The sequence below is a fragment of the Rutilus rutilus genome, assembly GCF_951802725.1.
Source record: "Rutilus rutilus genome assembly, chromosome: 4".
Classification (NCBI taxonomy): domain Eukaryota; kingdom Metazoa; phylum Chordata; class Actinopteri; order Cypriniformes; family Leuciscidae; genus Rutilus; species Rutilus rutilus.
In genome coordinates this window covers 43,976,433-43,999,665 of record NC_140212.1, presented here as the reverse complement: position 1 = coordinate 43,999,665, position 23,233 = coordinate 43,976,433, and the positions used below count along the sequence as shown (strand labels likewise).

General features: G+C 40.2%; 1 protein-coding gene across 1 annotated transcript in view; it reads left to right on the top strand.

The window, feature by feature from the left end:
* The first annotated feature begins 1,104 nt into the window (after nt 1–1,104).
* The window catches only part of LOC311289321 (uncharacterized protein), a 34,726-nt gene continuing 12,597 nt past the window's right edge, over nt 1,105–23,233 (top strand). Inside the window, exon 1 of the mRNA XM_084407191.1 lies at nt 1,105–1,171. The gene's annotated coding sequence lies outside the window, so the exon portion shown is untranslated. The remainder of the gene's footprint in view (nt 1,172–23,233) is intronic.

Sequence of the window (23,233 nt, the reverse complement as noted above, 5' to 3'; positions counted from 1 at the left end):
TTCGCCTGAAGAAAGGTTTGTGTTTTTAAGCATTTAAAGAGTTTAAATGGTTCAATCACTTTTTTAGTTTTTACAAGCGATGTAAAAATGTTTTATGTATTATTGAATGTAACATTGTAATGCTTTATCTATCATTAATGAACGTTATTTTTGTGAGTAAAGCGCATCCACACACGAGTAACAGAAGAGATGTGTCTCATTTCAGTCCCTATATCGTGAATTGGTTCATTATAAACACGAGTTCGATCACTGATAAGTAGTTTTGAGAGAAATGGAGATTTTCTAAACTCCGAGTCAATTAAACCAAATGTTTTGCAAAATGATTCAGTTTCAAAGTGCTTGAATCAAAAGTGTTTTAACCACCTCAAACACTGACGACTCCTGCTGGTCAAACCGTGTAAATACAACGAGAACAACAAACACAAACAGGTTTCTTTTACTTCGTGTAATCTATTAAATGTCATTTAAATTGCTCCAAATTTAGCACAACGGTGCTGTTTTCCATCGCCAATTTGTATATTTGAAATAAAAAATTTTCTTTGATATGAGGCGGCATGCTCTGTAGAAAAGGCAGAAGGCTGAGGAGGAAGTGCTCATCGGCGGACTGTGGCGGTGGGGCTGGAGGTCGGATCATCATGACGGATCATCCTGGGACCGCTCATGGGGCCGCTGGCGGGCTCTCCTCCTAGGTTGAAATATTGTTTGTACTATTGCCTTCACACACCTGTGGGTTCAGCAGCAGGGGCTGAGGGACCAGGGACTGGGGAGACAGGAGAAGAGGCAGGGGATCTTGACAGATCCCCTCTCTGATAATTTGCCTCCGTCAAGACAATATTAAATGTTATTGTTAAATGTTAAACACGTTGGTAACAATAGTCATAGAGTGATTACATTTCTTCATCTGTAAACATGACAGCATAAATGCCTTGTAATGTGGCTTCACTGGAAACAAACCTGTCACTGTCTCCCCTGATATCTCTTCAGGCTGTCCCTGGTCCTCGAGGTGGTTGTCCTCTCCGATCTGGGCCTCGACCCCCTCCATGTTACTGGAGGAATAATATACACTTTATATATACTCGAGGAATCCCAAGACCTGAGAGAATTTCCACCTCTTCGCAGACCCTGCTGCCGACCCACTCCTCTTCTCCATCTCCTTCCTCTTCTCCTTCAGGTACGTGTCCCTGAGGCAAACTTCCTCTAAATATACACATTATCTTGTTTAGCGAAAAGTAGCTGTATATTAGCGGGAAAATAGCGGAAAGGCAGCTTAGTAGCTGATTAGCAGGTCAATAACGTGAATTAAAAGTGAAATGTGTAACATATTTACAACTCACCAGTTTGCCCAATCTCCTCCCTGCCCCTATTCCAAGCGAGGTCCTTTTTATTCCTGTCTTGGTAAAAATAGGAACTACTATCGTAGAGCTCTGGGTAACTGCTCACTGCTAAAATAAATTTTTCCTCCATTTTAAATGAATGACTCCAAGCGGGAGTTTATCCCGTCACTTCACCACGTGACAGCATAGATACTTTGACTGCCTGTTGCTATGGTTACTCACAGCTGATGTAGCCAGCGCATTTATTTATTCATTTCGAACAGTAAACAGTCAGTTTCACCAGAACTCCTTTACTAGGTGTCCTCTATCACTTTTTAATGGACACCCTGCAGCCAATCAGAATCTAGTATTCACCCAGACCATGGTACAAATAAAGGTAAATCACAGCTTAGCGCCAATGAGTCTGAATCAAATTGCCCCTTTGACACGTTTGTGGCCGGTGGAAGTTTAACAGAAACACCTCCAAGCTCCTCTGTGAGCTTCAAACAGATCGTAATCCATTCAAACCCCCTCTCTCTGCAAGCAAGAAGTCCAGGTGGCCAGAAAAAGCCCTCTGAGATGCCAAATACACACACACAAACATTCTTTACATTTAACTCAGAATATAAGTGATTCAAAAGTGTATATGATGTATTCCTGTATGCATGTATGATTAATCCCTTTTATTAGCCTAGTTGTGACTTTCCTAGTTGTGTTAGTTGAACTCTAAGTGCTTATTTTAAAGAATAAGAATGTATCTCTATGTTTGTATCTTCCAGATATACCAATCTTGGTATCTAATTAAACCTCTCGGTGTGCCTAAGCTAAATATATGTAGTAGGTTATGATAAAATGTATTATACTGTCTTTACCATCATTTGGAGTAGAAATGACAAATCCTAACACCATCATAAACCATGCAAATTAGGCCGTCAAGCGGAGACAAAGAAAACGTTATCCCGCTCAAAATTTCTTAATCCGATTGGTTGAAACACCCAGGAAGGGGACGACCTTCGAACTCCTTAAAGAAGGATGCACACACCGAGAACGGGGTTCTTGGTTCTTAGTGTTTTTGTTTGGTCTTGTCTTGTCTTTGCTTTGTCTTCTCTTCAAGTTTTTCCGCTCTCCGTTTTGTTTTGTGTTTTACTTTTGCTTCTTTGCTTTTTGTATTAGTCGTATCTCCGACTTCTTGCCTTGTTTTAGTCTCGTGTTCACTCATCTCTACCTACGAGTGAAACGGACTTTAAACTACGTTTCTGGCAACTCTTACAAGTAAACCATTTGAACTTCCCGCAAACTGCACAAGCTCCGGAAGAACCGGAAGAACGCGCCCAACTAACGGGCACACCGAGAACGGACACTCACAGACACGCATTCCTGCTCAGCGACAAAGATCAATGCAAGTATTCTTTTTAGCAAGATTTAAATGCGTTAAGATTATCTGCCCCTGCTTAAAGTGATTTTGATTCTTTGCTGGTTCTCAAAGGTTCATTGTTTGTGATAAGTTTGCCATTCTGTGATCTGCTCTTTCTTTCTTTCTTTCTTTACTTTCATTATACTATTCATATATGTATTCTTTGTTAAATGTAGTTGTATGTTTATAGTTTAATTTATTAAAAACCCATTATTCGCTTGATTGTCTCTGTATGCTGCTCATAGAACAAAGCCTCTTAAATGTGTGATCTTAGCTACAAGCTTTATATTGTTGATTAAGACTACAACTTAGTAATCTTATAAAACAAGAAAGTTATTCTTCATGGCCAGAGGAATAGCCTTTCTTGAGAGTTTATAAGTAGAATAATCCTCCTTGAGAGTCGATAAGAAACTTGCATAATTCGTTTGGTGGACGAACAAATTATTCGATGTGACATAATTTTAGTAGGCATTCACAAATTTGATCTATAGCCCATCTGTATATTCATAATTGATTGTAATTCGTTGTGGTTAATTATCTATATATAGAGATACAAATATACGGGCTATGTATTCCCTTTTTGGGCGATTTAAAATGTGTAAGTAATATGGCTCATAACCAGTATGATTAATTATTAATGATTGATTAGACGCCATGGGAGCGCAAGCACTTGTGGAAAGAAGGAGACAGCATACTCGACTAGTCTATGCAAGCCCTAATACACACACACCAGAGGTGTCAAAAGTATTCACATTCATTACTCAGGTAGAAGTATAGATACTAGGGTTTAAAAAGACTTCTGTAGAAGTTGAAGTATCAACTCAAGCTTTTTACTCAAGTTAAAGTATAAAAGTACTTGTTTCAAAACTACTTAAAGTATAAAAGTAAAAGTAATGTAAGGAAAGAAAATGCAATTAATTCTCTCTCTCTCTCTCTCTCTCTCTCTCTAAATCAATATTTGACGCGATTTGCCCCGATTTCTCCCTCGCTTACCACATCTAGGTTTCCTTCGGAGGAGTTTTGGCGCTGCGCACAACCAAATGTGACTACAGCCTCTCACAAGTTAGAAAGAAAACACAACGCCAATCAGTTTGGCGATGTGTATTCAGGAGGCGGGACTCAGATCTAAACCGTTTGTGTAATTGGCCAATTTTTTTTTTTTAACGACGACAAGCCGTAATGAAAACAAGCCGAAATTAAATAGGAGTAACGAGGCTATTTTTAAAATGTAAGGAGTAGAAAGTACAGATAATTGCGTGAAAATGTAAGGAGTAGAAGTAAAAAGTCGTCAGAAAAATAATTACTCCAATAAAGTATAGATACCCCAAATTTCTACTTAAGTAAGGTAACGAAGTATTTGTACTTCGTTACTTGACACCTCTGATACACACACACACACACACGAACACTTCACTGATATAGAGTGAACCGAACTGAGGCCCCATCCACACTACTGCATTTTCGTTTAGAAACGGAGACCTTTTGCTACGTTTGCACCTCCCGTCCAGACTAAAACGGCAAAAACAAAGACCTAAAACGGAGAAGTTTAGAAACGCTGCCGACCCCGTTTTGCATTTTGAATCTCCGGAGGGCGTTTTAGTGAAGACGGGTCAAAACGGAGGACTTTAGAAACGATGACGCAGAGGCTCACGCTCGGCTCTATGATTGGGTGTCATCAGTCATGGAGTATACACAGGTAATATTCAGTACCAGTAAACTCCACCCGCTGGAACAGTTTCTTACAGTAAGAAACTGCCGCGTCTCCAGCGCGACTCGCGCGGTAAACGCGTGCATGATAGAAATAGAACCGACGCCTATTTTTCATGTGACACGCAAGTGTGTTGGAAGCGTTTCCAGGCAAAATAGAATAGGAAAAGATGTTTATATGTCATTTTGACACAAATACATATTAATAAATGACATTTTGATGTTTGAAAGCATTTTTTTACAGTCTATGTTTGAAAGTCTCTAGGTTTACACCGGCACGCGCATGCCCAGTGTTGGTGAATGGTCACGTGATCCGCATTTTCAGTCGTTTTAATGTGGACGGAGATCAATTCTATCATATTCATTTTAATTCTCCGTTTCTAAACTAAAACGCAGTAGTGTGGATGGGGCCTGAGTGTTTGAATGAACTGAGGGTTTCAACTGTCAATTTGAATTGTGTTTGTGATAACTGAGTCGATTGGAAACTGAATCATAAAATTGATTCATAAGAATCGTTTACGTGATTTCAAGGTTATCTACGTATTTGAAGTGAGTCATTTGGATGGAATGAGTTATTTGAAGTAAATTATTTGGATTAAACTATAAGACACATCAACATCCAGTGTTGTTTGTAAATCAGTTTGTGCCCTAATACTGAAATTAATTTTCAGGAAACATTTCTGAGGTGTTAAAAGAGTTTTTTTGAAGTGTTAACCATTTGAAGGTTTTACAAGAAATCCTGAATAACTATTTTATTTTTGTTACTTTTTGTTATTTTATTCTATTGAAATAAAATCCTTCCAGGAGAAATATAATTTCCTAAGGGAATAAAAATAAATGACTAATTGTTAAAATTAAGACATTTGACAGTTATTTTTGAACTTACCTTGGGGTAGGGGCGACTATTGGGATTAGGTGGGTGGGGATGTGAATTTGAGTTTTTTTCATCACATGCACTTCAGGAAGCCACCGTATCGACATACCTGAAGCCTACACTACCTATTCCTGTAGTATCATAAAATAGTGTAAGGTAAAACATATGCACATAACGTGCATATTGAGGCTCAAAAGCACTGGACTAAGATCCTTTCACTTTTAAGTCTTCCAGGGTAATGTTTTAATTTTCCCCTACGAGGCGAGACTTACAGTCCTGTTACACAGACAATTTTTACATTTGTGAAGCGATCTAAATCTGAGTCGTTGAAAGAATGGATGTTAATTGACTACAAAGCACTGCACAAAACCAGCACCAAAAGTAGCATTAATGGTAAGTAGTATTCAAGTCACTTGTATATAGCCTATGTGTATTGATATACCGTTTACCATTTGATCAAACTATCATAGTTGTTAAATGAAGCCCAGGCTCCACCTACAGGCCTATTGTGTGAAGTGTAGGCTGACAACAACACGCAAAATGATGATGTGAAAGGACTATATTATTTTAACATTTTTGAGAATTATGCAGGAATAGTATATACATAATAGTATATAATAGCATTCTAGAAGAAAATTTCAGATGGCACTTAGAGGCTTTTGCATCTGAACTCTTCATATATAATGCCCCCTTTTTACATTTGAGCCCCTGCCCCTGAGGAACTCTCTGCACGTCCCCCAAACACTCAAAATTGCAACAGTCAATTACATTGTGTTCTATGTATATATTGTTATTATTGTTATATTCACACACACACACACACACACACACACACACACACACACACACACACACACACACACACACACACACACACATATATGCTCATGTACAATTATTGTTATACACACACAAACACAGACACACACACACACACACACACACACACACACACACACACACACACACACACACACACATATATATGTTCATGTACACATCTTCTATTCAGAAAATATACAAGCAATGTGTCTCGGTTTCAACACTGTCAGTTCTTACTGGTCTATTCCAGACATCCCACCTCTCCCTTAAATTCAGGGATTCTCACTATTCCTTAATCCCTCCCTATTCTAGCTTGAACGATGGCTGAAACTCTGTATTAATAGCACTTCTCCTGTTTATTGCCTCTTTTTAGATGAATTCCTTCCTTTGAAATCCTCAATTGTAAGTCGCTTTGGATAAAAGCATCTGCTAAATGAAAAATATAAAAGTAGAAAAAAGAGAATTGAAACAAGGAGCATTACGATCTTTCAGAGTCTTTATTTTCTGAGTTGACAGGGTAAAACTGTAGCATTTGTTGTCTCTTTCTCAGCATAATATAAATCCAAAATCCCTTTCAATATTTCACTCTCATCAAACAGGGGAAATACATTCAAATACAATATGATCTGTAGTAGAAACTGTTCCAAAACTGTATTTCATTGCATATGTTTACTGATACTGATCACTACTGATGAAAAGCCAAACAACCAGCAGCTTAAAACTTTTTCTAATAAAATTCTAATTATATAACATTCGCCAAATTAACATGTACAGTTTATGTCTTTACACAGATATCATCAAATGATAAGGTTGAGTCCAATTGCATGAAGTTTCTTCAGACTTGTTGGAGTCACAGTCATCGTTTCTGGTCAAGATCAGTCTTTCCCCACCACCTGCCTCGTTCTTTCCAAAGGGATCCGGTTCATATTCAAACACTCGCTGCTTTCCAGAAAAATTCTTCTCATAATACACCACTTGAATTCAGCTGTTCCACCCTCGAAGCCCTTTTGGCTATAAACAATGATCTTGCTCATTTTGAATAATGACTCGAGGAGAGAGAGGCTGGAGAAGGCAAGTGTTTCTGAAGCAGCTTCCAGTGGTTCTGCTGGGAACAGTGACTTACACCAAGTAGTGCAGAGCTGCCTTTTAAAGCACAACTACACCAAAGTGGGTAATGACTAGGCTATGACAGTACATGTAGGTGTGGAAGCTGAGAAATCAACTAAATAACTTTTTTACAACAAAAATGAACCATCACTGAACTCACTAAAGCTGGACTATTTTCTTCTAGATCTGCTGTACAGCAGAAACAATCTGTATTGTAAAAAGCGCTATATAAATAAAGATGACTTGACAAGATACATATGTGGTCTATTGGCCATTTTTAGTGAACTTTCAGCCAGGGTGAAAGGAAAAGGAGCGGGCAGAGGAGGGTTTAGGATGGGTAAGGAGAGAAGATTTCTGTGTCCTTGCTTCATCATCTTTTCTTCAGAAAAGATTTATTGTTTTATTACATGGAATCTGATTTTGTGAGAGCTCTTGTGTTCAGTCTTATCTGGATTTTCAGTCTTACATTTTGTATTCTGACCTCGTATTTTATTGTTTCTATGTAGGCCTATCTGGCACCTAACCCCCACCCCTACCCTAAATCTAACAACGTCTCACCAATAGATACTGTAAGTCATACTTTATCTGCCTGTTGCATGTTTTATGTGGGGGGACAAAAGACCATCAGAGCAGTATCCAAGTACTACAAATGACTCGTGCTGCATTTCTTCTGAAGCCATACGATAACATTGTGTGAGGAACAGAGTGAAAACATTTCTGCTCCGTGAACACGGCCTCACCAAACTCAAAGATGAATCTGAATATTAGCATGTGACAATCGGCCACAAGAGCCAATGGTATTTCATGATGAAACTGACGTAACGCTTCTTCAGCTGGCGATACTTAAATGTGTGCAAGATTGGAGCGTTGCAGTGGATGGAGACGGTGATCAATTTAGGGTCTGTTACATAAACAACGCAATCGTTTGGCCTTGGAAGACTCAAAATTTTTGATTTTTAAAAAAATTGATTATCTTGACTGTACTTTTCTGCCCGTTACGTGTTTTATATTGAGAAATGGTTAGGTTTAGGGGTCGGGGACGGATTAGGTGCTCAAAAACATCTACACAACTGTCATAACCCAGAATATCATGGGTCATCAATATCATCAAATTATACCACAATATATCATTTTATAATGACAAAAGTACAAAAAGTATTCTCGTCACTTGATAGACTTAAGGTTGAGCCACTGTAGTCACTTGCACTATTTTAACAATGTCTTTACTAACTTCTGATATCGATCCCATAGAAGCCTCTATGAAGCCAGCTCTCAGATTTAATAAAAAATATATTGTGTTCCGAAGATGAACGAACATCTTACGGGGTGAACAATATGAGGGTGAGTAATTACTGACAGAATTTTCATTTTTGGGTGAAGTAACCCTTTAAATGGATGAGGGTCTGGTTAAAAGCTGGTGTTGATATGGTTTATTAATGGCTGAGAATCGGCACCACTATTAAAACCAGTTCTGGCCCTGTTATGGTTATTAAATGGCTGAGACTTGGGCTAGTGTTGGCCCATGTGTGGTCCATGTCTTCAGTCTGGATCTGAGCCACTACAGGGCCGTCAATCTTTGGGGCATGTGTATTTATGATTTATGTACCTCTCCATATAAACTGGTTAAATGTAAATTAATTAAAATTACACTGCAGTACCTGAACAGTGTTGATCCTGGATGTTTTTCATCTGCGATCGTGACGACCGTAACATGAGGCTTCTCTCATTTGCATTGTGATCTATAAACCCTCGCTTCCAAATTAATCTTGTTATCCATCAGTTATCTTTTATATACCCCTCCATGGATCCTCAATCGGTCATTTAAAAAAAAAATATATATATATACTTTTTAACCACAAATGCCCGTCTTGTACCATCTCTGAGATGCGCCATGTATTACGTTATCACGTTGGAAAGGTCACGAAAAAAATACAAATAATAATAAATTAAAACAAAAATGTCGGACGATTTTGAAGTTTGAAGGGAAAAGTTGGGGTACATAAATAAAACTTGAGTTGAGAACCCCTGTTGGGAAGGAAACCAATGGGTAAACAAATAAACAAACGTACAAAAACAACCTAATACATAAAGCAATATGGATGAACATACATATCTCCACATACACACATATATACACATATACACTCACCTAAAGGATTATTAGGAACACCTGTTCAATTTCTCATTAATGCAATTATCTAATCAACCAATCACATGGCAGTTGCTTCAATGCATTTAGGGGTGTGGTCCTGGTCAAGACAATCTCCTGAACTCCAAACTGAATGTCAGAATGGGAAAGAAAGGTGATTTAAGCAATTTTGAGTGTGGCATGGTTGTTGGTGCCAGACGGGCCGGTCTGAGTATTTCACAATCTGCTCAGTTACTGGGACTTTCATGCACAACCATTTCTAGGGTTTACAAAGAATGGTGTGAAAAGGGAAAAACATCCAGTATGCGGCAGTCCTGTGGGCGAAAATGCCTTGTTGATGCTAGAGGTCAGATGAGAATGGGCCGACTGATTCAAGCTGATAGAAGAGCAACTTTGACTGAAATAACCACTCGTTACAACCGAGGTATGCAGCAAAGCATTTGTGAAGCCACAACACGCACAACCTTGAGGCGGATGGGCTACAACAGCAGAAGACCCCACCGGGTACCACTCATCTCCACTACAAATAGGAAAAAGAGGCTACAATTTGCACGAGCTCACCAAAATTGGACAGTTGAAGACTGGAAAAATGTTGCCTGGTCTGATGAGTCTCGATTTCTGTTGAGACATTCAGATGGTAGAGTCAGAATTTGGCGTGAACAGAATGAGAACATGGATCCATCATGCCTTGTTACCACTGTGCAGGCTGGTGGTGGTGGTGTAATGGTGTGGGGGATGTTTTCTTGGCACACTTTAGGCCCCTTAGTGCCAATTGGGCATCGTTTAAATGCCACGGCCTACCTGAGCATTGTTTCTGACCATGTCCATCCCTTTATGACCACCATGTACCCATCCTGATGGCTACTTCCAGCAGGATAATGCACCATGTCACAAAGCTCGAATCATTTCAAATTGGTTTCTTGAACATGACAATGAGTTCACTGTACTAAAATGGCCCCCACAGTCACCAGATCTCAACCCAATAGAGCATCTTTGGGATGTGTTGGAACGGGAGCTTCGTGCCCTGGATGTGCATCCCACAAATCTCCATCAACTGCAAGATGCTATCCTATCAATATGGGCCAACATTTCTAAAGAATGCTTTCAGCACCTTGTTGAATCAATGCCACGTAGAATTAAGGCAGTTCTGAAGGCGAAAGGGGGTCAAACACAGTATTAGTATGGTGTTCCTAATAATCCTTTAGGTGAGTGTACATACATGCATACATACACACATACACATCTACATACATATATATACATAGACACCTTGCACGTCTCTCCTTCCAGAATGTGTGTTTTTGTAAAGTAGTGCTTGTGTGATGTTATTGCTATCATTTATTATTTATTGTAAAAAAAAATAATAATACACATATACACACACACACACACATATATACATATATATACATATACATACACACACACACACACACACATATACATACACATACATATACATACATATAAATACACCCACATACATACACATATACATATAAAGTAGAAATAAAGAAAGGAAAAAAAAGGAAAAAGGGGCATATGCAGAGAAGAAGGGATATAGATGGTGACAGATAGAAGAGAAAAGTAGAAAAGAAGAGATGGAAGTGAAAATGGGGGGGATGGGAAGTTAAGATGGCTACTGCCTGGTTGAATCGATTTCTTGCTATATTGTAGCAAAGGGGGGACAGGAGAACCAGGAAGGATGAAAGAAAAAGCGATAAAAAATAAATAAATACATAAGTAGAATACATACATACATTTACATATATACCAACAAACATACATACCCATATACCCACTCACATAGACATACCTACATATACACCTTCATATAGTTATATACCTGATAGTAGAAATATTAATAACAATAATAATAAAATGTCTTAGGTATATACGTACACGCCCTACACATACATAATATATTAACTAGTAAAATGCAAAACAATACCACAAATATATCTGACGTCTTTATCCTTTACATTTCCTGATATAGTATTACAGGTTATTCTGAGGGTATTCAATAACGTTGATGCATGCATGATCTGCCTGTTTTTCATAATATAGGTAATTGGAGAGGCATTAACTCACCTATCAATGCACACTAATGTTTAGGGATTCTGTAATGGTGCCAAATATTTGTTTAAATTTAATTATTTTGTGTTTGAGGATGGCCGTCTGTTTTTCTTTGATACTATGGTTAAGTAATAGCCATTAATAGCTGTTGCCATTGTGTAATATTGATTTTATTTTTGTTTTTCCAATTGATCAAAATTATTTTCTTGGTGATAGCTAGAGACAGAAGTAAGGGTGTTGTATGTTCCAGTGGAGGGTTTATTTGTAATGTGTCTCCTAGAATACATAATATAATGTCGGGTTTGCCGGGATATTACATTTAAGGTAAATGGATAATTTTCCTATAATTTCTTTCCAAAATTTGGCAACTGGGGGACAGGACCAGATGGCATGAAAGTAATCATCTTGTGTTTTGAGATTGCAGTGTTCGCATTTATTTGATTCTGATAATCCCATTTTAAACAGTTTATGTCAGGTTAAATGTGTTCTGTGTATTACTTTAAATTGGATTAGTTGAACATTAGTATTTCTGCTTAAACTAAATGTATTTAAGCAGACTTGTTTCCATAAATTAACATCTGTTTTTATGTTAAGGTCATTTTCCCATTGTGTAATAGGTATTGAACATGTTGTCTCTGTATTTGTTAATATAGTGTATAATTTGGATAGTCGTTTTTTTTGTGTTGCTGATTTTTTACATTTTTTCAATAAGAGGTGGAGTTTTAGGAAGAAGGTTGCCAATCTTAGTTTTAATAGCATAGGTAATTTGTCTGTAATAAAAATACTGATCTTTGCCTTAATTATATTTTTCTTTCAATTCTGTAAAATGAATGAAATTATTATCCAAGAATGTACAATGTAAATGTGTGATGCCAGCAATTTTCCATTTTTCATTAATAAGTGAAGATTTATTAATGGTAAAAATCTGGGTTATGCCATATAGGAGAGAAAGAGTGTGGCGTTATTGGATTATGAGTTTCCACCATGCTAATGTTGTACGAATTGTCGTATTGTTGTATAAATTATGAGCCTTAATCACATCAGTAATGTATGGTAGGTCTGATAATGACATTTTTTTACAGTCTGCCTGTTCTAAGTCTAACCATGAGCTATGGATATGATTGCCGTTTATCCATTTGTAGATACATTTGTAGAGAGTAATTGTGCAGCTAGATAATAATACTGGAAGCTGGGTGCCCCAATCCTCTCATATCTTTGTTTTTCTGTAATGTGGTAATGCTTATTCTTGTTTTTTTTGTTGTTTTTTTCAGTAGAATTAATTTATCTTGCTATTTAATGTATCTAACCACTTCTTAGAAGGTTGGAATGGCATCATTGTAAATAGGTAGTTAATTTTTGGTAATATGACCATTTTTATTGTTGAGATTCTTCCTATAAGCGATAATGGCAGATTCATCCAACGTTTTAAGTCATCTTCTATACATTTAAGTAATGGAATGAAATTAAGATTAAATAAATCTGATAGGTTGGGAGAGATGTGTATTCCCAGATATGTGATATTGCCTATATTAAATGAGATATTCTGATTTTCTATACATTGTAATTTTATTTATTGGTAGAATTATATATTATTATTATATATAATATTTCAGAAAAATTATTGATGATATTGACAGTTTCTATGAGTGACTTTTCTGGTTTTTGTAGGTACAGTAAAATATCATCTGCATATAGTGAGATTTTATGAGTGCTTTTATTTGTTGAAAAAACTGTGATATTATCATTTTGTCTAATTGTGGCTGCTAAGGGTTCTATGAATATTGCAAATAGGAGTGGAGAGAGTGGACATCCTTGTTTGGTCCCTCGTTGCAATTGAAATGATGTCGTTAGTGATAACTGAGGCCTTGGGTGTACTCTACAATGTTCTAATCCAATGAATGAATGATTCTCCAAAACCAAATTTTTCTTATGTTGCAAAAAGAAAATTCCAATTGACTTTATCGAATGCTTTTTCCGCGTCTAGTGATACAATAATTGTAGTATTTTTTGTGGTTTGCTAATATTCATGATGTTAAATAAGTGACGCATGTTGTCTGATGAGTGACATCCTTTAATGAAACCAGCGCCGGCGGTATGGGGGGGCATTAGGGGGCAATGCCCCCCCCTAAATGTCTTTTATGCCCCCCCAAATTGAATTATGATATAATTTACAAAATAATATCAGTTTAATTTACATTTTAGTGAGAAATAATACAAATATGTCTACAAACTGCTCATTAGCTGAAAATATAATAAAGCTTAGCCAACATAAAACCACAGTGAGGAAACCCCCCTGCCGCCCCCCCCAAACACTTGCACGTTAATACATGAATGAAATGACTTTCAGTTGGCGCAATTCCTGGCTGCATTCAAAACAAAGCAAACAGATGAAAACTGTCCAAAAATGGACATTAGAAAATGGTTAAAAACCACAGTTTCTCCTTCCACGTCGATTAACGATTCTGCTGACCCCATACAACAAGACAACGACAACAGCCCGGCTAACATTTGTGACTCCGTGGCCGGCGGCGGCGGCGTGGCCGCTAACATCGCAGCTTCCCAAGCTAGCACCTGTAGCTCCAGCTCCACTACATTTGGACCAGACCTTCCTACACCTCAAGGTCCACCTGAGGATCTCGGTGACGAAAAGCCCAACCAGGTGAAACTGGACAAGTATCCAAGCCGCCTTTATAATGGGAAAAAACGCTCATTTGTGAGTACATGGTACCATGGAAGAGACTGGCTGGAATACTCTGTGAACACAGACAGCGCTTTTTGTTTTCCTTGTAGGAAATTTCGGTCAGCGACAGCATATACCAATGTTGATTCAGTTTTTATCACAAAGGGATATTGCAACTGGAAGCATGCAAACGAATCCAACAAAGGCTTCCATAAACATGCCACTTCCAAAGAGCACCTGACATGCGTTGCCGCTTGGAGGGAACGAGGGAAACGCACAGAGACGGACACAGAGATTTCCAAATTGATTAACACAGAGCAGCTTTCAAGGAACCGATACTACATGTCTGCCATTATTGACATTTTGAAGTTTCTGGCAACAAATCAACTACCTTTGAGAGGTAAGCTAGATGCCTTTGATAGTATGTCAGAGGGGGGGAGTGGACTGTTCCTTTCTCTATTTGAATACACCCTCCGAAAAGACCAGCAGCTGGTTAAAGTCGTGAAAACAATACCTCGCAACGCAACATACACAAGTCACGAAATACAAAACGAACTACTTGAGGCAATGAGCAGTGTCATAACGGATGCTATTGTACGTGACATAGGCTCGCAGTGGTTCACGATCAAAGTTGACGGGACTCGTGACTCCACTGGGTGTGAGAACATTTCAATAGTCATCCGGTTCATATCAGAGGACAGTTGTAAGGTGACAGAACGTCTGCTTACCATGGCCACTGCAGAAGCTGGGGACGCAGGGACACTCACTGACACCATATTACAAGAACTTCAAAAAGCGGGGCTCAGCAGTGCAAAGATATTGAGTCAGTGCTATGACGGTGCATCCCTCATGTCTGGGAAACACGGAGGAGTCCAAAAACTGCTACAGGATAGACTTGGCAGAGAAATCCCTTACATCCACTGCTTTAACCACCAGCTGCACCTTGTGGTCGTTCATGCTCTGTCGGCTGAAGAAGCAATTGGTGACTTCTTTAATGTGTGTGGCATGCTTTATAATTTCCTGAGAAAGCCCACCGTTTCCACTCACTATAAAGGTGATACCCTGAAGCGCCTCCTTGACCAACGCTGGACAGGCCATCTAGCAACGGTCTCTGTGATCCTTAAAAACTTGGAGGATATCATTGCGGTACTGTCATAGACGAGCAGCTCTCGGGCCTTTGGATCAGAAGTGAGAGTGCTGGCAACTGGCCTTTTACACCAGATAAAGGAGCGCAGCTTTGTGTTCATTGGACATAGTGTGCACAAGATATTACTGCTTCTGGACTCGCCTAACAAACAGCTACAGGCGAAGGAAATGGACCTACTGAATGCAGTGAAACTCGTGCACAGCGCGATAGACTGTGTTCGTGATCTGAGATGCGACGATGCATTTACCGAGCTCTGGAGTACTGCTACCAACAACAACGAGCCCATACAACCCAGCAAAAGGAGACGTGTTATGAACAGGAACCTGGAGGAGTACGTTCTTGAGGAGAGTGTGGGACAAAACGACACAAATAACGACGACAAGTCAGAGCTGAAGAGACTTTTTTTCAGTGCGATTGATGCCGTACTTGGAGAAATGGATGTGCGTTTCAGCAAGCGCAATGGGAAGCTGATAAGTGCATTGGAAGCTCTTGACCCAGAAAATATAACTTTTCTGGATGTGAAAAAACTCAAACACATTATGGATTTAGCAGGAATGGAGATAGTGGAGTCGGAGTTCTGCGTCGCACGTCGATTTCTCCAGTCCCAAATGGAAGACGACTCAGAGGAGAAATGGACAGTTCAGAGACTGTTGTCCAAACATTACAAAACGCTTAAGGCGATGCCCACTGCGTTGACGGCACTCCAACTGGCTTTGGTATTTGGTGCTTCTACCGCGACCTGCGAAAATTCGTTCTCCACGCTCAAAAATGTGTTTTCAGAACACAGAAGGAGCATGCTTCACACAAGAAAGGCCAGACTAGTTCAACTTGCATTCGAGAAGGACTTAACAAAAAAGTGTTGTGGTGAATGGAAGGACGCTGTTCTCAGGAAGTTCCAATCAGCTAACAAGCGGCGTCTTCAGCTTTTCTAACTGCAAGTTAAATTTAAAGTTTCATGCTGGCCGGTTGTTAGTGTATTTATCTAACTGGCATTATGTACTGTCAAAGTTCACTATATTGTGTTGTCACGTTATGTTGTGATGATGAGACTAATAATAGTTTAGTAGGCCTATTTAGTTCAGTTTTGCGCTGTCCATTGTCCTGAAATGTCACTCCCGCCGTGGAGAAACAGCTGTTTTAGCCTATATTTTCTTGTAAATGGAAATTGTAGAATAATCTCTGTGTATGTTGTGTATGTTGTGTATGTTGTGGGTGTTTTTAATTTGTTTTGATGAAGGTAACTAACGTTACATGATGCTTTTTTAATAGTAGGCTACTGTGAACGCTTATGTTAGAGCAAAGCAGAATAAAGATGTGTAGCTTTTTTTCTCTCTTCCGCCAGTGAGATAGCAGTTAAACTACTATCCTGACCTGTCAGTGAGAGACTGTGAGCATGTTCGTTAGCTTTGTTTATAATAAAGCTGTGGTCAGAGTCGGTCTTGTAATTTTTTTGTATAGGCCTATTTAACCCTTATTTAATCAAATTTCTTAAGAGTTGCACATCTTGCAACAATGTGTAATGGTTTATGTGTTTATTGTATGGGTTGCAACTTGCATCACTTCATGGTAATAGCTAACAGAAAAGGCAGTAGCAATAATAAATATAGGATATCTGATATCCGAAAAAAAGTCCCCATACCTAGTGCCCACCCATTGAAAATAAATGCCCCCCTGCTGAGCGCAGTCTGAAGCCGGCTCTGAATGAAACCCGTTTGATCTGGGTGAATAAGACTTGAAATGACTGTTTCTAACCATGAGGCTAAGGTTTTACTAATTATTTTCATGTCAGTATTGATAAGGGATATGGGTCTATAACTTGTGCATAATGCTGGGTCTTTATTTGGTTTGAGTAAGACGGAGATTAATGCTGTGTTCATATGCTGTGGGATAGACAAGCTATTTTTAATTTCTGCTGACATAACTAAAAACTGTGGTGAAATAGTTGACCAAAAATGTTTGTAGAATTCTGGTGGGAAGCCGCCTAAACCTGGTGATTTATTGTTTGGTAATAGCCTGGGTTTCCCCATGCTGCCTTGTTCGTAGCGCGATTTTATTCACGCTGGTAGGCAGCCTGGACACCATGGACCAGATTTTCCCCTGAAAAAGGGAACCAATCACAGAACGGGGAGGGAGTAGCAAGACGATGACGACACCGAAGCAGTTTGTTTATATCTATGGATTCAACATGGCATCAGACGCGAAGTTACCTTCTACCCTCATGTTTATCTTGCACAAACGGCAATATTCGCTGAACGCCATCGTGTACAAAAAAATCTCTGACCCAACTTCTTCTTCCTCGTCGAATTTCTGTCACTCTACATACGTCATCTGGTATAATTGAAGCGATTGGCTATGAGCTACGTACAGGCGCATTTGATAGACATTCATAGCGCCCAATAAACGGCTCTGGGCATTCGTAAACCACGCCTCAAATACAAGAAAATGAACATGTGGTCCCCAAACCTGACACCCTCCAGAAACTCTGTCCATAAAAATTATGAACAGAACCGGCGACAAAGGGCAGCCCTGCCGGAGTCCAACATGCACCGGGAACAAGTCTGACTTACTGCCGGCAATGCGAACCAAGCTCCTGCTCCGGTCGTACAGGGACCGGATAGCCCTTAGCAAAGGGCCCCGGACTCCAAACTCCCAGAGCACCCTCCACAGGATGCCGCGAGGGACACAGTCGAATGCCTTCTCCAAATCCACAAAGCACATGTGGATTGGTTGGGCAAACTCCCATGAACCCTCCAGCACCCTGGAGAGGGTATAGAGCTGGTCCAGTGTTCCACGACCAGGATGAAAACCGCACTGTTCCACCTGAATCCGGGGTTCTACTATCGGCCGTATTCTCCTCTCCAGTACCCTGGCATAGACTTTCCCGGGGAGGCTGAGAAGTGAGATCCCCCTATAGTTGGAGCACACCCTCCGGTCCCCGTTCTTAAAAAGAGGGACCACCACCCCGGGTGCCAGTCCAAAGGCACTGTTCCTGACTGCCACGCGATGCTGCAGAGGCGTGTCAGCCAAGACAGCCCCACAACATCCAGAGACTTAAGGTACTCGGGGCGGATCTCATCCACCCCCGGTGCCTTGCCGAGTTTCTTGACTACCTCGGTGACTTCAGCTTGGGTGATGGACGAGTCCACCTCCGAGCCCTCAGCCTCTGCTTCCTCAATGGAAGACGTGTCGGTGGGATTGAGGAGATCCTCGAAGTATTCCTTCCACCGTCCGATGACATCCCCAGTCGAGTCAACAGCTGCCCACCGCCACTGTAAACAGTGTTGGTAGGGCACTGCTTCCCTCTCCCTCCTTTGCCAGAATCTCTTCGAGGCCAACCGGTAGTCTTTCTCCATGGCCTCACGGAACTCCTCCCAAGCCCGATTTATTGCCTCCACAACCACCCGGGCTGCAGTCCGCTTGGCCTGCCGGTACCCATCAGCTGCCTCAGGAGTCCCACAAGCCAGCCAGGCCCAATAGGACTCCGTCTTCAGCTTTACGGCATCCTTTACTTCCGGTGTCCACCACCGGGTTCGGGGATTGGCGCCTCGACAGGCACCGGAGACCTTACGGCCACAGCTCCGAGTGGCCGCCTCGACAATGGAGATGGAGAACATGGTCCACTTGGACTCAATATCTCCAGACTCCCTCGGGATCCGGTCAAAGCTCTGCCGGAGGTGGAAGTTGAAGATCTCTCTGACAGGGCATTCGGCCAAACGTTCCGACTGACCCTCACAGTACGTTTGGGTCTGCCGAGTCTGTCCAGCTTCCTCCCCCGCCATCGAATCCAACTCACCACCAGGTGGTGATCAGTTGACAGCTCCACCCCTCTCTTCACCCGAATGTCCAAGACATACGGCCGGAGGTCAGATGAAACGACCACAAAGTCAATCACTGATCTCCGGCCTAGGGTGTCCTGGTGCCATGTGCACTGATGGACACCCTTATGCTTGAACATGGTGTTCGTTATGGACAAGCTGTAACTAGCACAGAAGTCCAATAACTGAACACCACTCGGGTTCAGATCAGGGGGGCCGTTCCTCCCAATCACGCCCCTCCAGGTGTCACTGTTGCTGCCCACGTAGGCATTGAAGTCCCCCAGTAGAACGACGGAGTCCCCAGTCTGAGCACTTTCCAGCACCCCTCCCAGAGACCCCAAGAAGGCCGGGTACTCTACACTGCCGTTTGGCCCATAGGCGCACACGACAGTGAGAGACCTATCCCCGACCCAAAGGCGCAGGGAAGCCTCTCGTTCACCGGGGTAAACTCCAACACATGGTGGCTGAGCTGGGGGGCTGTAAGCAAACCCACACCAGCTTGCCACCTCTCACCATGGGCAACTCCAGAGTGGTAAAGAGTCCATCCTCTCTCAAGGAGTGTGGTTCCACAGCCCATGCCGTGCGCGGAGGTGATCCCGACTATCTCTAGTTCCTAGTTTCCGTGTCCAGGGATCGGGTTGTCGAGGCCCTCGCCTTCGACTGCCGCCCGATCCACTATGCACCGGCCCCTTACGGTCCCTCCTGTAGGTGGTGAGCCCGCGGGAGGGTGGCCCCATGTTGCTCCTTCGGGCTGAGCCTGGCCAGACCCCATGGGGGGAGGCCCGGCCACCAGGCGCTCGCATACGAGCCCCAACCCCGGGCCTGGCTCCAGGGTGGGGCCCCTGCTGCGCCATGCCAGGCGACGTCACGGCCCTTGCATTTGTCGGCATCATCGCTCTTAGTCTGACCTGTCACCTAGGACCTGTTTGCCTTGGGAGACCCTACCAGGGGCATATAGCCCCAGACAACATAGCTCCTAGGGTCATTCGGGTACTCAAACTCCTCCACCACGGTAAGGTGGCAGTTCAAGGAGGGGGTTCATTTGTTAACCTCATTATAAAATTATTAATAAATATATTTAATTCAACATCAATTTCTAGTTATGGTTCCCAAATATTAAATCCTGATTAATACATTTTAGATGAATTAACTATAAAACTAGTTTTCTACTTTTTAAAGTTGGATTCAAATTTGTGTAAAAAAAACTAAAAAACTAACTACAACACTTTGAAGAGGGAAATTGAGTGAATGTAAAAAGATCTGTGAAAGTATTTACTAAAAAATAATTAGTTGAACCTACTAGAATTTTTATTACAGTGTATGAAAAAACAAAATGACATCAAAAACATCGTGGATCTCACGGACACAGCCTCGCCAGTCTGATCTTGGTCAGAGGGTGCAGGGTTTGCTAATACCTCTCAAGTCGGTTGCCTACTGCTCACGCATACAAAAAAGTGTCGTTTATTTAGCCACTTCCGTACAACTTGCCAAGTCGGTGATAGACAGAAATCAAAAGGTCTTCAGATGACGTGCCTACTGCTCCGTTCATATGCGCCTTTAGTTTGACCTATCCTGGACACAGAGCTGCGGTAGCACCAGCCTCCTCATAGTCTACTAAAATAATGATTTCAGAAAACTTCAGCATAAATCAAGATGTAACATTTATTTGTCAGGTAAAAATGTATCATGCCAATTACACAATTAAATGATTAAAAGCCAATTCAGAAAAATACAAGACATAATTTACTCAAAGATGACTCTAAAAGTAAGTAATGTTTTCCTGACAGAGACACAGAGTGGTGTGTCAGGGCTTTCCAACAGGAAAACACTGGAACAGCACTGTATGGGGGATCCTGGTAAAGGGTCCCAAAGACTGGTCTGTCACCTAGCCTTAAATACCCAGACCAGAACAGAAGGGTTATACAAATATTGTTTAGATGTACCCCAGGGGGAAGCACCTGGTTTCGGGAGATATCTTTAAGAGACATCACCCAGAGAGGAGAACAGGTTTCTCCTAAGTTCTCAATCTTTCTCATTAAACCAATGACTGCAATGAAATTAAGACCATTTTACCAATCGCACTGAGACACTTAAAATGATACCAAACATGAAAAGGAAAAACAATATATTCACAAGATACACCATATGTGTTATATAGACATTCTTAATGCACTTTCAGTGACTTGAGGAGGGAGAGGGGGGATTTGTTGAAGTCAAACAAGGAGACAAGGAGATAAGTTTGGGAAGGGCAATGTCCTGTGCTCTGTCTTTGCTATCTCCTGTCCAGGGTGCATTTTATGGCTTTATTGCAGGGTGAGTTTTGTTTTAGCAGGAAAATCAGTTCTTACATGTTACCTGGAATAGGGTGGCATTAGGTTTTATAACGAGGATTGCTAAGGAATGTATATTCTTGAGAGATTGCATCTGGTTAACTGGAAAAAGGGTAGGAGATATTTAATGTCAAACTGTTTAAAGACAAATGTAGCGCCAAAACTACTGCACAACAGTGTAAAAATCTGTCAATCATATATAAAAAAATATCCAGATACAGGGGAAATCTATTATAGTGACACATACAGTAACGTAAAAAAAAAAAAAATCGCTATGATGAAGTTATATTTTTACAAAGCAAGAGTTTTTTGGTTCTTTGATATGTGAAAATATATTTGTTTCTTCGCTTTATAGAAAAAAATAGGCAAAAACTTAAGCACAACATTTTACATTCTCAACTTTAATTCTATATCATTGTGATTATTGGTCACTTTTATTGAAACTAAATGAAAGGCAACTTAAAATAGTAAATGATTATAAATGTCAGCAAGAAAATTTACATTTACATTGGTTTTTATATTAAAAGCAATACTATTTAGTTAGTCTGTTATTTTATGTAGCCAAGTCAACAAAATCAGTCTTTTTTCTGATTTATTCAGTGTATGGATCAGTTTTGAAAAAAAATATTTCGTTGCTATGGCCGGGTATCACTGTCAGTCATCTCAATTTCGTGAATGATTCACAAAACAATAATTTAGCAGATCTAACAAGATTCATCATCTTCATTTTCTGGTACGGTCGGCTGACAATCTGTCCTGGAATGTAGCAAATTTATGTTGTAATGTGCCATTGATAATTAAACAAAACGCTTGATTGACATTTAAGCATCAAGAACGGTAAAACATAAACGCTGTCGGCCAACATCGGTTAATGTTATATTGTCTAAACGGCTATTAATAAAAATGACAGGAAAACACAACAAATCAAATCAAACACAACAAATCTCCGAAAAGTGTTTCGAATAAAAAAATGAACATTTCAAAAGTTTTTATTTTTGACAAATATTTAACGAGAGACAAAATTATGAATATGGTAGAGCTGAGATTCGCATGTTGTTGCGTTGACCACAAAGCTATTGTCTGAATGCTGTATAGAGAATGAGCTTAATGTCTTATGCTCATGCAAAGCCTCTTCGATGTAGCTTAATATTTTTCTAGTGCAATGTTTTATGTTGACACGTTTTCATTATTTATTAAAGGAAATTATGCATAAAACCTACCTAATTAAAACATAAAAACCTACTGTACGCCTATTTAATTCTTAATAAAGAATGCTAAAACACAAATGCAGACGACTAACATCGGTTAGCAAGTCCTGATCAATGTTTTAATTTTACGTTTCATTTCACTGTTATGTCTCAGTTAATAAATCTACTGACAAATTAAAGTAACACGAAGTATAAGACACATAACCTATTGACATGCATAGCCTTTCTAAATAATTGAAAATTTGGACACACAATGTTAACATTTAGCCTACGTTGCTTCAATTTGAAGCAACAGTAGAAGCCTACATTTGTTTCAGTTCTAAATTTGTAGGCCTACTGTAATTTCAGTATTGTGATTATGAATTCGTTTAACTACAATGTTTCACTTGAATTTATCTGCAACCATCACTCAATGGCTCTCAATAGCCAAGTTTACATCCACTTTTTGCACTGTTTTGTTATCGACAAAGTGAATAAGCGAAAAAAAGAAAACATTACGAAATTTGCCGTCTCCAGCCTGTTTCCATTCAATTGGCCTTTTACCGATAAGATGGTGTGCGTGATGACGTCACGAATGACGAAAGCGTTTTG